This window comes from Manis pentadactyla, chromosome 12, assembly GCF_030020395.1.
Source record: "Manis pentadactyla isolate mManPen7 chromosome 12, mManPen7.hap1, whole genome shotgun sequence".
Taxonomy (NCBI): domain Eukaryota; kingdom Metazoa; phylum Chordata; class Mammalia; order Pholidota; family Manidae; genus Manis; species Manis pentadactyla.
The window spans coordinates 80,322,932-80,338,973 of record NC_080030.1 but is presented as its reverse complement, the minus strand read 5'-3'; the positions used below and the strand labels follow the sequence as shown (position 1 = coordinate 80,338,973).

General features: G+C 37.2%; 1 pseudogene; it reads right to left on the bottom strand.

Moving 5' to 3' along the window:
• Positions 1–9,149: 9,149 nt before the first annotated feature.
• On the bottom strand, positions 9,150–9,518 carry LOC118918301 (60S ribosomal protein L34-like; annotated as a pseudogene).
• Positions 9,519–16,042: the final 6,524 nt, after the last annotated feature.

Genomic DNA, 16,042 nt, shown 5'->3' with positions numbered 1-16,042 from the left:
AATATCCGCATTATAGGGGTACTAGAAGAAGGAGAGAAAAAGGGATAGAAAGTGTCTTTGAAGAAATAATTGCTGAAAACATCCCCAAAATGGGGGAGGAAAAAGCCTCTAAGACCACGGAAACACACAGAACTCCTAACACAAGGGACCCAAGGAGGACAAATCCAAGACACATGACAATTAAAATGGCAAATATCAAGGACAAGGACAGATTATTAAAGGCAACCAGAGAGAGAAAAAAGGTCGTCTACAAAGGAAAACCCATCAGGCTATCATCAGACTTCTCAACAGAAACCTTAAAGGCCAGAAGAGAATGGCATGATATATTTAATGCAATGAAACAGTAGGGCCTTGAACCAAGGATACTGTATCCAGCACAATTATCATTTTAAAATGAAGGAGGGATTAAACAATTCCCAGATGAGCAAAAGTTGAGGGAATTTGCCTCCCACAAACAACCTCTACAGGGTATTTTAGAGGGACTGCTCTAGATGGAAGCACTCCTAAGGCTAAACAGAAGCCACCAGAGAAAATAAAATCATAGCAAAGAAAGCAGAACAATCAAATACTAACTAAAGGCAAAAAAATAAAATCAACTACCCACAAAAATAGTCAAAGGAAACACAAAAGAGCACGCACACACACATACACACACACACACACACACACACACAAAACACCTGACATACAAAGAGAAGGAGAAAGAGGAATAAGAAGGGAAAGAAATAAAGAATAATCAGACTGTATTTATAATAGCTCAATAAGTGAGGTAAGTTAGACAGTAAGATAATAAAGAAGCTAACCTTGAACCTTTGGTAACCACGAATCTAAAGCCTGAAATGGCAATAAGTACATATCTTTCAATAATCACCCTAAATGTAAATGGAATGAATGCACCAACCAAAAGACACAGAGTAATAGAATGGATAAAAAAGAAAGACCCATCTATATGCTGCTTACAAGAGACTCACCTCAAATCCAAAGACATGTACAGATTAAAAGTCAAGGGATGGAAAAAGATATTTCATGCAAACAATAGGGAGAAAAAAGCAGGTGTTGTAATACTAGTATCAGACAAAATAGACTTCAAAACAAAGAAAGTAACAAGAGATAAAGAAGGAGATTACATAATGATAAAGGGCTCAGTCCAACAAGAGGATATAACCATTATAAATATATATGCACCCAACACAGAGCACCAGCATGTGTGAAACAAATACTAACAGAATTAAAGGAGAAAATAGAATGCAATGCATTCATTTTGGGAGAATTCAACACACCACTCACTCCAAGGGACAGATCCACCAGACAGAATATAAGTAAGGACACAGAGGGACTGAACAACACACTAGAACAGATGGACCTAACAGACATCTACAGAACTCTACACCCAAAAGCAGCAGGATACACATTCTTCTCAAGTGCACATGGAACATTCTCCAGAATAGACCACATACTAGGCCACAAAAAGAGCCTCAGTAAATTCAAAAATATTGGAATTCTACCAACCAACTTTTCAGACCACAAAGGTACAAAACTAGAAATAAATTGTACAAAGAAAGCAAAAAGGCTCACAAACACATGGAGGCTTAACAACATGCTCCTAAACAATCAATGGATCAATGACCAAATCAAAATAGAGATTAAGCAATATATGGAAACAAATGACAGCAACAACACAAAGCCCCAACTTCTGTGGGATGCAGAGAAAGCAGTTTTAAGAAGAAAGTATATAGCAATCCAAGCATATTTAAAGAAGGAAGGACAATCCCAAATGAATAGTGTAAGGACACAATTATCAAAATTAGAAAAAGAAGAACAAATGAGGCCTAAAGTCAGCAGAAGGAGGGACATAATAAAGATCAGAGAAGAAATAAGTAAAATTGAGAAGAATAAAACAATAGAAAAAATCAATGAAAACAAGAACTGGTTCTTTAAGAAAATAAACAAAATAAAAAAGCTCCTAGCCAGACTTATACTAAGAAAAGGAGAATCTACACACATCAACAGAATCAGAAATGAGAAAGGAAAAATCACAACGAACCCCACAGAAATACAAAGAATTATTAGAGAATACTAAAAAAACTATATGCTAATAAGCTGGAAAACCTAGAAGAAATGGACAACTTCCTAGGAAAGTACAACCTTCCATGACTGAGCAAGGAAGAAACAGAAAATTTAAACAGACCTATTACCAGCAAAGAAATTGAATCAAAAATCAAAAAACTACCCAAGACCAAACTCCCGGGCCAGATGGATTTACCACAAAGTTTTATCAGATATGCAGAGAAGACATAATATCAATTATCCTTAAAGTTTTCCAAAAAATAGAAGATGGAATACTTCCAGACTCATTCTATGAAGCCAACATCACCCTAATACCAAAACCAGGCAAAGACCCCACAAAAAAGAAAATTACAGACCAATATCCCTGATGAACATAAGATGCAAAAATACTCAACAAAATATTAGCAAACCGAATTCAAAAATACATCAAAAGGATCATACAGCATGATCAAGTGGGATTTATCTCAGGGATGCAAGGATGGTACAACATTTGAAAATCCATCAACATCATCCACCACATCAACAAAAAGAAGGACAAAAATCACATGATCATCTCCATAGATGCTGAAAAAGCATTTAACAAAATTCAACATCCATCATGACAAAAACTCTAGGCAAAATGGGTATAGAGGGCAAGTACCTCAACATAATAAAGGCCATATACGAAAAACCCACAGCCAACATCTAACTGAACAGGGAGAATCTGAAAGCACTTCCTCTAAGATCAGTAACAAGACAGGGATGCCCACTCTCCCCACTGTTATTCAACATATTACTGGAGGTCCTAGCCACGGCAATTAGACAAAACAAAGAAATACAAGGATTCCAGATCAGTAAAGAAGAAGTCAAACTGTCACTATTTGCAGATGACATGATATTGTACGTAAAAAACCCTATAGACTCCACTCCAAAACTGCTAGAACTGATATTGGAATACAGCAAAGTTGCAGGATACAAAATTACTACACAGAAATCTGTTGCTTTCCTATACACTAACAATAAACCAATAGAAAGAGAAATCAGGAAAACAATTCCATTCACAATAGCTTCAAAAAGAATAAAATACCTAGGAATAAACCTAACCAAGGAAGTGAAAGACCTATACTCTGAGAACTACAAGACATTCTTAAGAGAAATTAAAGAGGACACCAAGAAATGAATCTCATCCCATGCTCCTGGCTCGGAAGAATTAATATCATCAAAATGGCCATCCTGTCCAAAGCAATATACAGATTTGATGCAATCCCTATCAAATTACCTACAGCATTCTTCAACAAACTGGAACAAATAGTTCTAAAATTCATATGGAACCACCGAAGACCACAAAGAGCCAAAGCAATCCTGAGAAGGTAGAATAACATGGGAGGGATCTCGCTCCCAACTTCAAGCTCTACTACAAAGCAGCAGCAATCAAGACAATTTGGTACTGGCACAGGAACAGAGTCACAGACCAGTGGAACAGAATAGAGTCTCCAGACATTAACCCAAACATATATGGTCAATTAATATTTGATAAAGGAGCCATGGACATACAATGGGGGAAATGACAGCCTCTTCAACAGCTGGTGTTGGCAAAACTGGACAGCTATGTGTAAGAGAATGAAACTGGATCATTGTGTAACCCCATACACAAAAGTAAATTTGAAATGGATCAAAGACCTGAATATAAGCCATGAAACCATAAAACTCTTAGAGAAAAACATAGGCAAAAGTCTCTTGGACATAAACAAGAGTGACTTCTTCATGAATATATCTTCCCGTGCAAGGGAAACAAAAGCAAAAATGAAAAAGTGGGACTATATCAAGCTGAAAAGCTTCTGCACAGCAAAGGACACCATCAGTAGAACAAAAAGATATCCTACAGTGTGGGAGAATATATTCATAAATGACAGATCTGATAAAGGGATGACATCCAAAATATATAAAGAGCTCACACACCTCAACAAACAAAAAGTCAACAGTCCAATCAAAAAATGGGCAGAGGAACTGACAGACAGTTCTCCAAAGATGAAATTCAGATGGCCAAGAGACACATGAAAAGATACTCCACATCGCTAATCATCAGAGAAATGCAAATTAAAACCATAATGAAATATCACCTCACACCAGTATGGATGGCCACCATTGTAAAGGCAAACAGCAACAAATGTTGGTGATGTTGTGGAGAAAGGGGAACCCTCCTATGCTGCTGGTGGGAATGCAAATTCATTCAAGCATTGTGGAAAACAGTATGGAGGTTCCTCAAAAAGCTCAAAATAGAAATACCATTTGACCCAGGAGTCCCACTTCCAGGAATTTACCCTAAGAATGTAGCAGCCCAATTTGAAAAAGACAGATGCACCCCTATGTTTATCACAGCACTATTTACAATAGCCAGGAAATGGAAGCAACCTAAGTCTCCATCAGTAGATGAATGGATAAAGATGTGGTACATATACACTATGGAATATTATTCAGCCACAAGAAGAAAACAAGTCCTACCATTTGCAACAACATGGATAGAGCTAGAGGGTATTATGGTCAGTGAAATAAGCCAGACGCAGAAATACAAGTACCAAATGACTTCACTCATAGGTGGAGTATAAGAACAAAGAAAAAACTGAAGGAATAAAACAGCAGCAGAGTCACAGAAACCAATAATGGACTAACAGTTACCAAAGGGAAAGGGACTGGTGAGGATGCATGGGAAGGGAGGGATAAGTGGGGGGAAGAAAGGGGCCATTAAGATTAGCATGTATATTGTGGGGGGGGCACGGGGAGGGCTGTGCAACACAGAGAAGACAAGTAGTGACTCTACAGCATCTTACTATGCTGATGGACAGTAACTCTAATGGTGTTTGTTGGGGGGACTTGGTGAAGGGGGGAGTCTAGTAAACATTATGCTCCTCATGTAACTATAGATTAATGATACCAAAATAAAAAAAATAAAAAATAAAATTAAGATCCAGCAAGTTTTTGATACAGATAATGAAAATTATAATAATCCTCAAGGGAGAGGAGGTTCCTAGTAACAAAAATTATAACAATTCTCAAGCCAGAGGAAGTTCCCAATCCACAAGGCTTTAGGGGTGATAAGACACATGTTTTAATGCCACTGACATAGGCATATCTTGTCCATCAGGTAGGATGCATGGAAGAGAGTGGCCCTGTAATAGGACTGCAGCAGGAAGGGGGTACCTTCCATGTCTGGTATACCATACTTTTACTCCTTTCCTTTTGGGGGTTACTGAAGTATCTATATATAGTGCTACTGGAAGTGCATGCACTGGCGATAATTATAAAACAAAGCACAATAGTGTTGTAACTGTGAAAAGTATGTCTTTTTTTGGTTATTTTAGGTAGAAACATTTATGGAGAACAGAAATCCTGACATGTTATCCTTGTTTTATTTTACCAAAAATGCCTTGTGTTGGTGTATCAAGTAAGAAGAGTCCAACAAGCTTAGTGACATTGGTATTGCCAAGTGATGTTGCCATATAGAAAAAAGCTAAAACTCTTAGGACACATCAGTATAGTTAGAAATTCAATAATAAGGGATACATACATTATACTTTCCCAAGGGCTTTCTTTTTTTTTTATCATAGAATTATGACACCTGATAAATGGCTGTAGGGCAAGCGTACCAGATGAGTCCTCCCGGTGTTTACAGCGTCTGTTAAGCTGCTGCAATACAAAAAATAAATGAATGTATCTTTCCCACTCCAGATTGTCTCTGCTCATAAAGAGAAACTGTTCTCTTCCTTTCCCAACAATGATTGGCTTAGATCATTACAACAGGTCAGTGATGTGGTTGCTTAAGGAGTTTATGGAAACGGAACAAGGAAGCTGGAACCCCGCTCACGGATTTCCCCTGCGCTGATCTCACACCAGCCAGTGCTGAAGAAGCGCTGTTTATGTGTCCTACAGGTTCTAATTGTATCAGAATTGCCCTTCTGGTTCTTTCGATTAAAAAAATGCCACCCTGACATATTACTATCTACTAGAGCCTGGCTGATCCAAGAAGTGATACATGGATCAGCAGTACTGCATCTACTGAAGCTTTTTAGAAATGCCGACTCTTGAGCCCCACCTTAAACCTACTGAATCAAAACCTGCATTTTAACAACATCCCCAAGTGATGTGTATGCTTATTCATATTGGAGAAGCACTGTTATACATCAAATGACTTCAACTATGACTGCGCTTCAAAGTCACCTAGGGAGCTTCAAAAACTCCTGATGCTTGGGACATACAACAGAGCTATCAAGTCAGAATCCCTGAGGACAGGGTGCTGCCCAAGAAGAGTCAGCGCACCTCAAGCTCTGCCAGGGTCCCTCTTTTCTACTGCATCTATTTTCATAGATGTACCTTTCGATTTATCAAGGAAGTCACTAGGAAAAATACTCTCTTCATAAGCAACTTTTAAAAAACACCTTCATTGCAGTATAATTGATATTGAAAAACACCACATATTTAATGAGTACAAATTGATGAGTTTGGAAATATGCATATCCTCACAAAACCATTACACACTCAAGTTAATAGATATATCCATGACCTCCCAAGGTTCCCTTGTGTCCCTTTGTTTGGTTTCTTGTGGTAGGAACAGGTTTTTTTTTTTCTTTTTGTGGTGGGAAAATAAGATTGACTCCCTTAACAAATGTTTAAATGCATAATGCAGTATTGTTAACTATCAACATTGTTTTATAGGAGACCTCTAGAACTTATGCAGCTGGCATAACTGAAACTTCTTTCCCATTGAACAACTTCTGATTTTTGTCCCCTCCCCCAGACCCTGGCAACCAGTCTATTCTCTGCTTCTATTATTTTGACTATTTTAGATACCTTATATAAGTGGAATCATGCAATATTTGTCCTTCTGTGATTGGCTTATTCCACTTAGCATAATATTGTCAAAAATCCAGAAATAGCAAAATTACAGCATTCAAATCAATAAATAGTAGTTATTGAGAGTTTATGGAGCATGTAAGAGCAGTTCATGAACAGGACGCTTTCAGATTCAAAGACTGATATGAAGCCCAGGGACATGACATTACAAGAAGGTTTATAAAGTGAAAATGAGGAAGTTGGTTAACTTTTATGATGAATATTTATTACAATGGGGGTTTCCAGAGGCAGAGGGTGGGTTAAAAGTGATTATCTTCACCATTTTTCAGAAGATAATTCATTTATTTATTTAATGATTATCAGAAGCACTTACAAGCAGCAACTCAAGTTTTGCAGAATAAATTGTTTCATTTATGTGGTTTGTACACTCAGGGAATTTTCATATCTGGTCTCCATTTTGTATTTAATTTTAATAATGTCCTCTCAGTTCATCCATGACAATGCATATGGCAGGAGTTTCCTTCTTTTTAAAAGTTGGGTAATATCTCATTGTATGCATACACATTTTCCTTATCCATTCATCTGTTAATGGACATTTGGATTGTTTTCATACCTTCACTGCTGTGAACAATGCTACAGTGAACATGGGAAGGCAGGTATTTCTTCAAGATCCTTATTTAGAATCTTTTGGATATACCCATAAGTGGGATTGCTGGATCATGTGGTAGTTCTATTAGTAACTTTTTGAGGAACTGCCATACTGCTTTCCACAGAAGCTACACCATTTCACATTCCTCAAAACAGCCCACATGGGTTCCAGTTTCTCCATGTCCTCTAATATTTGCAGTCTCATGTTTTTGATACAGCCCTTTTAACAGGTGTGAGGTGTTATCTCACTGTGGTTTTGATTTGTACTTCCTATTTTCATTTTCCTATTGGCCATGTACATGTCTTTCTGGAGAAATGTTTATTCAGATCCACTGTTTGTTTTTTAATCAGGTCTTTTTTTTTCTGCCATTGAGTTGCAGAAGTTTCTTATGTATTGTGTATATTAACCCCTTATTAGATATATGGTTTGCAAATATTTTCTCCTATTCTGTACACAGAATTTTCACTCTGCTGTTTCCTTATCTGCACAGAAGCTTTTTGGTTTGATTGATTTACCAGCTTGTTTTTGTAGCCTGGGTTCCTGGTGTCACATTCTAGAAAGCTTTGTCAAGACCAATGCCAAGAACTTTTCTCCTATGTTTTCTTCTAGGAGTTTCACAGTTTCAGGTCTAATGTTCAAGTCTTTAATCCATTTTGAATTGATTTTGTGTATGGTATAAAATAAGGATCCAATTTCATTCTTCTGCATGTGGACATCCAGTTTTCCCAGCACCATCTGTTGAAGAGACTGTCTTTTCCCTTTGTGTATTCTCAATACTCATCGAAAATCAGTTGACTGTTTTTGAATGGGTTTGTTTCTGAGCTCTGTTCTGTTCCATTGCCTCTATGTCTGCCTTTATACTATACTGCTTTAAGTACTACAACTTTGAAATATATATTAAAACCTGAAATTGTGATACTTGTATGTTACTTCTAGTATTGTTCTTTCACAAGATCACTTTGGCTATTCTGGGACTTTTAGAATTTTTTTCTGCAAAAAGTGAATTTGGAATTTTGATGGGGATAGCACTGAATCTCTAGATTACTTTGGGTAATGTGAACATTTTAATAATAATAAGTCTTCCAATCCATGAACACAAGTGTCTTTCCATTTATTTGTGTTTTCTTTAATTACTTTCATCAATGTTTTGTAGTTTTCAGTGTGCAAGTCTTTCACGTATTTGGATGTTAATTCCTAAGAATTTTATTCTTTTGATGCAATTTTAATGGGGTTGTTCTGTTAATTTCCTTTTCAGAAAGTTTGTTAGTGTATAGAAAGACAGCTGATTTTTGTATGTTCACTTTGGGTCCTGAAACTCTACTGAATTTATTTATTCATTCTAACAATTTGTGCATTTGTGTGTGTATGTGTGCATATATGTGTGTGTGTGTGTGTGTGGAGGAACTTAAGTGTTGTCTGCATACATGATCATGTAATTTGCAAACAGAGATAATTTTACTTCTTACTTTCCATTTTGAATGACTTCTTTTTTTTTTCTTCCTAATTGCACTGGCTAGGGCTTCCATTAGTATGAGTACTATGTTTTTTGTTTTCTTAACAAAACAAGTCTTTAAATATTATTTATTACTCAAAAATCTTCATCTTCTTATTTAGCTTTCTGACTCTGTGCTTATGCCACCAATATTTTCACAATTATTTTCTGTTCTTCAATAAGGAGAGAATGCTTAATCCTGTCACAAACACATTTAGCACACACAAAATCACCATAGGTCCTGCTAATGTTTTTTCCATCTTAGACGACCTTGTTATGAAATTCAGGTCATACAGCGTGAACTTCTCAAAGTTGACCTGGGCACATGCCACAAGCAGATTTTGGTGCTTTCCCAACCTTCTTGGCATAAACAAATCTATTACCAGAGATTTGGGACAGTCCAGTTTTGTTAAAGGCTATATTGTAGGACAACTTATGATGGTATGTCAAATGCTGGACCATTCTGAGTGCCCCTAGACACTGTCCTTGGAGAGGAAAAAATAAGTGAGTTCAAATCCTATGTTGAATGGAAATGGCAAGAGTGGGAATCCTTGTCTTGTTCTTACCTTAGATGAAGGGGCTTCAGGTTTTTACTGTTGAATATGATGTTACCTGTAGGCTTGGTCACATCTGACCTTTATTTTGTTGAGGTACCCTCCCCATACCTAATTTCTTGAGTGTTTTGATCATAAAAAGATATAAATTTTGTCAGATGCTCTTTCTGCATCTGAGATGATCATAGAATTTTATCCTTCCTTCTGTTAATGTGGTGTATCACATTTGTTGATTTGCACATGTTGAACCATCCTTGCATCACAGGCATAAATCCCATTTGATCACAGTGTATGATCCTTTTAATATGCTATTGAATTTGGTGTACTAGTATTTTATGAGGATTTTTGCATGTATGTTCACAAGGAATATTAGCCTGTAATTTTTATTTTCCTATAGTGTCCTTGTCTGGTTTTGACATCTGGATAGTACTGGCTTTGTAAAATGAGTTTGAAAGTGTTCCTCTTCAATTTTTTGGAAGAGTTTGAGAATGGTTGGTGTTAATTCTTTAAAAGTTTGGTTGAATTCACCTGCAAAACCATCTGGTATTGGGTTTTTCTTTGTTGAGTGGGTTTGATTATTGATTCAATCTTCTTACTAGTAACTGGTTTGTTCAAATTTTCTATATCCTCATGATTCAGTCTTGGTAGGTTGTATGTTTCTGGGAGTTGATCCAGTTCTTCTAGATTAGCCACTTTGTTGGCATAATAAATCATAATGTTTTTTTAAAATGATTCTTTGTATTTCTCTGGCATCAGTTATAATGTGTCCTTATTCATTTCTGATTATATTTATTTGAGTCTTCTTTGTTTCTTGGTCTGCCTGAGAATTTGCCAATTTTGTTTATCTTTGGAAACAACCAGCTCTTAGTTTTATTGACATTTCAATTGTTTTTCTAGTCTCTGTTTTGCCTTATTTATGCTCTAATCTTTATTATTTACTTTCTTCTGCAAAATTTCATAGTTAAGAGTTGGGGTTTTGCATTGAGAAAGATTTAGTTGTATTGGTCAGAACTCTTTGGTTGTACAGTAACAGCTGGCAACTCAAGCTAACAGATACCTGTATCCAGACGTTCACAGACTGTTATCAGCAACCTCTGTCTAGACTTTTCTTTCATGTAACTTGGCTTAATTGTTAGGCATAATCTCCTCATTTCACATCATTTAGCATATGCTGTATATACAGTTAGAGAGCCCAGAGAAGAGAGAATGCTTGGTTAGAAGACCCTGAGTGTCCCAGCTTGTCTTATATGTCTGTGGAAGGCAGAGGCTTAAGAGTGGTTCTGAACATTCCCAGCCTTGGTATATAACACCCTTTCCAGGTAATTCTACCAAGCATTTATCTATGTGCTGCTATGAAGGGATTTTACAGATATAACTAAGTCCCCAAATCAGGCAATCTTAAGATAAGGAGACTGTCTAGGTGGGCCTGATCTAATCATATGAACCTTTAAATCTGGGTCTTGAGCTCAGAGATGGTGAAGTCAGACTTGAAGCATGAGAAATAGTCAGCATGCCACTGCTCACCTGAAGATGCAAGGGGTCATGCAGCAGGGAACATGCACGGACTCTAAGACCTTCCGGTGGCCATGCTCACAGCCAACAGGGACCAGGGACTTAGACTGACAAGGGCAAGGAATTTAATTTTGCCAACAAGAATGATTCCATAAGTGGATTTCCCCCGTGGATCCTCAAGATGAGAACTCAGCCTGGCCAACCCCTTGTTTTTAGCCTTGTAATACTCCTGGCAGAGAAGGCAGCCATGCTGTCTGGATGTCTGACCTTCAGAACCATGAGCTAACCAATGAATGTTACTTTAAGCCTCTTAGCTTGTGGTAATTTGGTATGAAGCCGCAGAAAACCAATGCCCGAACGTCCCTGAAGAAGCCATCATGACCAGGGAGATGCGACTGTCCAACTGGCCAGCCTGGGTCACGTGTCTGACTCTGTGTTTGGAGAGGCCCTAGGTAAGAAAGAAAGTGGCCAAACAAAAAGTAATCCTGGGCAAATCACTTAACCTTCTTGTGCATCAGTCTCCTTACCTGTATAAGGGGACATCTTTTAAAGAACACCTGCTTTCTGAAACATTGGGCTGCTTACATGAAATAATGCAGGTCAGGTGCTTAGCTCTGCATCTAGTCTGAGCTCAGTAATTGTTGGAAATTATTAATTTTAATGAAATGACTTCAGGCAAACTCGGCAGTGATAGTTACAACATCAGGAGTTGGAGAAAAGGGTGAGTTGCCAGCTCCTCTCCAGGTCAACCCTTAAGTCTGGAAAGACAATAATTCCAGAGTGTCCTGCCATTATGTTAGGGCTCATTTCTTTTCATCTAGTTTTTTGGCTAGGATTTTGGAATGGAGAATGAAGAATGAACTGCAGGGGCTCATAAAAACCAAAGACCAAAAGAGCTGCATGATTAGAAGACCACAAAATAATGGAATCCAAAGACTTATGGTTTCTTTCTTTCCTTACTTTTATTTATTTTATTATTTTTCTTTTATCATTAATCTACATTACATGAACAAGATTATGTTTACTACGCTCTCCCCTACCCCAAGTCCCCCCCACAAACCTCATTAAAGTCACTGTCCATCAGCATAGTAAGATGCTGTAGAATCACTACTTGTCTTCTCTGTGTTACACAGCCCTCCCCTTTCCCCCACCCCCCCACATTATACATGCTAATCATAATAACCCCTTACTTCTTCCCCACCCTTATCCCTCCCTACCCTCCCATTCTCCCCAGTCTATTTACCTTTGGTAACTGTTAGTCCATTCTTGGGTTCTGTGATTCTGCTGCTGTTTTGTTCCTTCAGTTTTTCTTTTGTTCTTATACTCCACAGATGAGTGAAATCATTTGGTATTTGTCTTTCTCCACTTGGCTTATATCACTGAGCATAATACCCTCTAGCTCCACCAATGCTGCTGCAAACAGTAGGATTTGTTTCCTTCTTATGGCTGAATAATATTCCATTGTGTATATGTACTACATCTTCTTTATCCATTCATCTACTGATGGACACTTAGGTTGCTTCCATTTCTTGGCTATTGTAAATAGTGCTGCGATAATCATAGGAATGCATCTGTCTTTTTCAAACTGGACTACTGCATTCGTAGGGTAAATTCCTAGAAGTGGAATTCTGGGGTCAAATGTTAAGTCTATTTTGAGCAGTTTGAGGAAACTTCACACTGCTTTCCACAATGGTTGAACTAATTTACATTTCACCAGCAGTGTAGGAGGGTTCCCCTTTCTCCACAACCTCGCCAACTTTTGTTGTTGTTTGTCTTTTCTATGGTAGTCATCCTTACTGCTGTGAGGTGATATCTCATTGTGGTTTTAATTTGCATTTCTCTGATAACTAGCAATGTGGAGCATCTTTTCATGTGTCTGCTGGCCATCTGAATTTCTTCTTTGGAGAACTGTCTGCTCATCTCCTCTGCCCATTTTTAATTGGATTATTTGCTTTTTGTTTGTTGAGGTGCGTGAGCTTTTTATATACTTTGGATGTCAAGCCTTTATCGGATCTCTCATTTATGAATATATTCTCCTATACTGTAGGGTAACATTTTGTTCTATTGAAGTTGTCCTTTGCTGTACAGAAGCTTCTTAGTTTGATATAGTCTCACTTGTTCATTTTTTCTTTTGTTTCCCTTGCCCAGGGAGATATGTTCATGAAGAAGTCACTCATTTATGTCCATGAGAATTTTGCCTATGTTTTTTTCTAAGAGTTTTATGGTTTCATGACTTATATTTCGGTCGTTGATCCATTTCGAATTTACTTTTGTGTATGGGGTTAGACAGTGATCCAGTTTCATTCTCCTACATGTAGCTGTCCAGTTTTGCCAGCACCATCTGTTGAAGAGACTGTCATTTCGCCATTGTATGTCCATGGCTCCTTTATCGAATATTAATTGACCATATATGTTTGGGTTAATGTCTGGAGTCTCTAATCTGGTCTGTGGCTCTGTTCTTGTGCCAGTACCAAATTGTCTTGATTACTATGGCTTTGTAGTAGAGCTTGAAGTTGGGGAGTGAGATTCCCCCCATTCTATTCTTCCTTCTCAGGAATTCTTTGGCTATTCAGGGTCTTTGGTTGTTCCATATGAATTTTAGAACTATTTGTTCCAGTTTGTTGAAGAATGCTGTCAGTAATTAGATAGGGATTGCATTTAATCTGTAGATTGCTTTGGGCAGGATTGCCATTTTGACAATAGTAGTTCTTCCTAGCCAAGAGCATGGGATGAGTTTCCATTTGTTACTGTCCTCTTTAATTTCTCTTAAGAGTGTCTTGTAGTTTTCAGGGTATAGGTCTTTCACTTCTTTGGTTAGGTTTATTCCTGGGTATTTTATTCTTTTTGATGCTATTGTGAATGGAATTGTTTTACTGATTTCTTTTTCTATTAGTTCATTGTTAGTGTATAGGAAAGTCACAGATTTCTGTGTGTTAATTTTGTATCCTGCAACTTTGCTGTATTCTGATATCAGTTCTAGTAGTTTTGGAGTGGAGTCTTTAGGGTTTTTTATGTACAGTATCATGTCATCTGCAAATAGTGACAGTTTCACTTCTTCTTTACCAATCTGGATTCCTTGTATTTCTTTGTTTTGTCTAATTGCCATGGCTAGGACCTCCAGTTCTATGTTAAATAACAGCGGGGAGAATGGGCATCCCTGTCTTGTTCCTGATCTCAGAGGAAAAGCTTTCAGCTTCTCACTGTTCAGTATGATGTTGGCTGTGGGTTTGTCATATATGGCCTTTATTATGTTGAGATACTTGCCCTTTATGCCCATTTTGTTGAGAGTTTTTATCATGAATGGATGTTGAATTTTCTCAAATGCTTTTTCAGCTTCTATGTTGTTGATGTGGTGGATGATGTTGATGGATTTTCGAATGTTGTACCATCCTTGCATCCCTGGGATGAATCTCACTTCATCGTGGTGTATTATCCTTTTGATATATTTTTGAATTTGGTTTGCTAATATTTTATTGAGTACTTTGCATCTATGTTCATCAGAGTTATTGGTGTGTAATTTTGTTTTTTGGTGGGGTCATTGCTTGGTTTTGGTATTAGGGTGATATTGGCTTCATAGTATGAGTTTGGGAGTGTTCCCTCCTTTTCTATTTTTTTGGAAACTTTAAGGAGAATGGGTATTATGTCTGATAAAATTCCAAGGTAAGTCCATCTGGTCCAGGGGTTTTGTTCTTGGGTAGTTTTTTGATTACTATTTCAGTTTCTTTGTTAGTAATTGGTTTGTTTAGTTTTTGTGTTTCTTCCTTGGTCAGACTTGGAAGGTTGTATTTTTCTAGGTAGTTGTCCATTTCTTCTAGGTTTTTCAGCTTCTTGGGATATAGTTTTTCATAGTAGTCTCTAATAGTTATTTGTATTTCTGTGGGGTCTGTCATGATGTTTCCTTTCTTGTTTCTAATTCTGTTGATGTGTGTTGATTCTCTTTTTCTCTTAATAAGTCTGGCTAGAGGTTTATCTATTTTGTTTATTTTCTTGAAGAACCAGCTCTTGGTTTCATTGATTTTTTCTATTGTTTTATTCTTCTCAATTTTGTTTATTTCTTCTCTGATCTTAATTATGTCCCTCCTTCTGTTGACCTTAGGCCTCATTTGTTCTTCTTTTTCCAATTTTGATAATTGTGACGTTAGACTATTCATTTGGGTTTGTTCTTCCTTCTTTAAATATGCTTGGATTGTTATATACTTTCTCTTAAGACTGCTTTCAGTGCAACCCACAGAAGTTGGGGCTTTTGTGTTGTTGTTGTCATTTATTCCCATATATTGCTGGATCTCCATTTTAATTTGGTCATTCATCCATTGAGTATTTAGGAGCATGTTGTTAAGCCTCCATGTGTTTGTGAGCCTTTTTGCTTTCTTTGTACAATTTATTTCTAGTTTTATACCTTTGTGGTCTGAAAAGTTGGTTGGTAGGATTTCAATCATTTTGAATTTACTGAGGCTCTTTTTGTGGCCTAGTATGTGGTCTATTCTGGAAAATGTTCCATGTGCACTTGAGAAGAATGTGTATCCTGTTGCTTTTGAGTGTAGAGTTCTATAGATGTCTATTAGGTCCATCTGTTCTAGTGTGTTGTTCAGTGCCTCTGTGTCCTTACTTATTTTCTGTGTGGTGGATCTGTCCTTTGGAGTAAATGGTGTGTTGAAGTCTCTTAAAATGAATGCATTGCATTCTATTTCCTCCTTTAGTTCTGTTAGTATTTGTTTCACACATGCTGGTGCTCCTGTGTTGGGTGCATATATTTTATAATGATTATATCCTCTTGTTGGACTAAGCCGTTTATCATTATGTAATGTCCTTCTTTATCTCTTGTTACTTGCTTTGTTTTAAAGTCTATTTTGTCTGATACTAATACTGCAACACCTGCTTTTTTCTCTCTATTGTTTTCATGAAATATCTTTTTCCATCCCTTGACATTTAGTCTGTGCATGT